This window comes from Dermacentor albipictus, chromosome 1 (assembly GCF_038994185.2).
Source record: "Dermacentor albipictus isolate Rhodes 1998 colony chromosome 1, USDA_Dalb.pri_finalv2, whole genome shotgun sequence".
Lineage (NCBI taxonomy): Eukaryota > Metazoa > Arthropoda > Arachnida > Ixodida > Ixodidae > Dermacentor > Dermacentor albipictus.
The window spans coordinates 368,644,890-368,647,197 of NC_091821.1; positions in this window are offsets into that span (position 1 = coordinate 368,644,890).

The following is a 2,308-nucleotide window of genomic DNA, read 5'->3' on the forward strand; positions in this document are numbered from 1 at the left end:
ACGGCATCACCATTGACCGGCTGAACATGACGGTGAACCAGACCGCGAGACTGCCACACATAGCGAGCGCGCGTAAGCAAGGCATGAAGGAGAAGCACCTGCTCTAACTAGTCCAGGCCTTTGTCGTCAGCCGTCTCACCTATGCACTACCATACCTACAGTTGCAGAAGACAAAACGAGCTCGCCTCGACTGCACTATACGACACGCATACAAGGTAGCCTTCGGCTTACCAAGACCCACATCCACCGGGAAACTTCTTCAACTGGGAGTTTACAACACCATCAATGAACTCATCGAAGCACACCACACATCACAAGTTCACTGTCTCCAAGGTAGCAAGACCAGCCGCGGGATCCTCGCTCTAATGGGCCTCAGAGCATCCCCGACGAGCAGTGACCCCGCCACCATCCCAACACACATAAGGGGCAGGTTCGTCATCAAACCGCTGCCCAAAAACACCCACGCCGGCCACCACGACGGCAGAAGAAGAGCGAGGGCCCAGACCCTAAACAAGACGTACAGGACCAACTTTGCCGTGGCACACGTAGACGCAGCCCAGTCCTACGATCGATCCCACACCTACGCCATTTGCACCGTTCCAGGCCCAGTATTCAAGGCACAGACAGCTGCGCGGTGCCACCCTGATGCAGAAGAAGCCGCCATTGCATTGGCCGTGGCCTCAACAGACGCCTAGACGCCAACAGACGCCTAGCGAAAACTAGACGGGAATTCAACGTTCTCAAAGCAGCGCCAGATAACAAAGACGAAAGTGGCACCAATGTCTTCCCAGAATGTTAGATAAAACTCTACAGGTAATCCATCCGGTCCTGGGGCCGAGCCACGCTTCATGGAAGATAACGCGGCTTTTACCTCGTCAGCTGACGGTCATGCACAAAGACGTTCAGCGACTTCAAGTGGAACCTGAGGCAGATCACTAAGCGTATCGACGTTATCATGACTCATTCGAGTATGCGTACGGGCCATGTTTTCAAAATGCGACACAAAGAGCGAGTAATCACGCGCGGGCGGTGACGTAAGAGGAAGTGTTCTAGGGGCCGCAGAAACGAATGCATTCGTCAGAAAGATCGCAAAATTACCCCCTAAACACAGCCTATAGATATGACAGCATCCGATTTTAACCTGAATTTACCAGAAAATGTAATTCTGTTACGCAGAAACTCAAACACAAACCCCTTTTCCGAACGGCGCAGCCCGCTCGGTTCCTTGCAACGACACCATCGCGTTCGCCTCCGCGCAACCGCAAGAAAGCTGCCGTTGCCGGGAAGCGTGACAAGCCGTCAGGGATCTGTGAAAGATATCACGTTCCACTCTTAAAGGCGGAGCTTAAACATCCTTCAAATTTTCCACATTTCTGAAAAAGCTTGTGCGCAGTGCGATGACTTCCGTGTAGTGACAAAAGCCGCATAAAAGGAGGGCACGTTTTTTGCGTGTTGTGACAGCGCTCGTCACGTGAGTATGTATTCTTTGTCAATATTTTCTGCGCTCTGCATGCTAAAATTTAACCACGCTTCGTAATGTTTGCAAGCGTATGTTTTAGAGAGAGAGAGAGAGAGCGGAAAAAGCAGGGAGGTCAACCAGAGGCGAGTTTCCGGTTTGCTATATACTCTGCGCTGGGGTGGGCGATATAGGGATTATAAAGGCTACAAAGAGCGAGAAATAGAAAAGCAACAAGAAAAAACTAAGAAAGAAGCGAAAAGCAGGTAACAAAAAAGGCGTTCCAATCGCAGGCATTCACACAGGCCGGCCGATCTCAAGAAGTGCAGTAGCGCATGCACGGCGTTCTGATGCGATGTTAAGTCGCGTCGATGTTTCAAAATTCTTTCTTCCGATAGAGGCTGGTCGTCCAACTGGTTCAGAACGACGGAAAGCGATTGTCTCTGCGCACTGTACTGCCGGCACTGGCAAAGAACGGGAATTGTTTCCGCATCGCCACACGCTACGGTGTAGGCCATACCTACGCGCAACGCGTAGGCATTGGTAAACGCGACGCCCAACCATAGCCTACACAAAAGGGTCGCGTCTTTTCAGGGAAGCCTTGGTGGAAGTAGCAGGCTTAAGGTTAGATCCTTGGTGCATAAACGGGGTTCAAAAAATGCGGTTCATTCCACTCTGTTGTTGTGCATTGGCATGCAAGTAGGCGGAGCATCCTTGCAGCAACTGTCCTAGACAGCGGGATCGATAAGCGGTTGTATTCTACGGGAGCTGAACGAACAGCTTGATCGTGCGGGCACGTTCATTGCCGATGATACCACAGTGACTCGGTAGTCATTGAAAACTTATTTCATG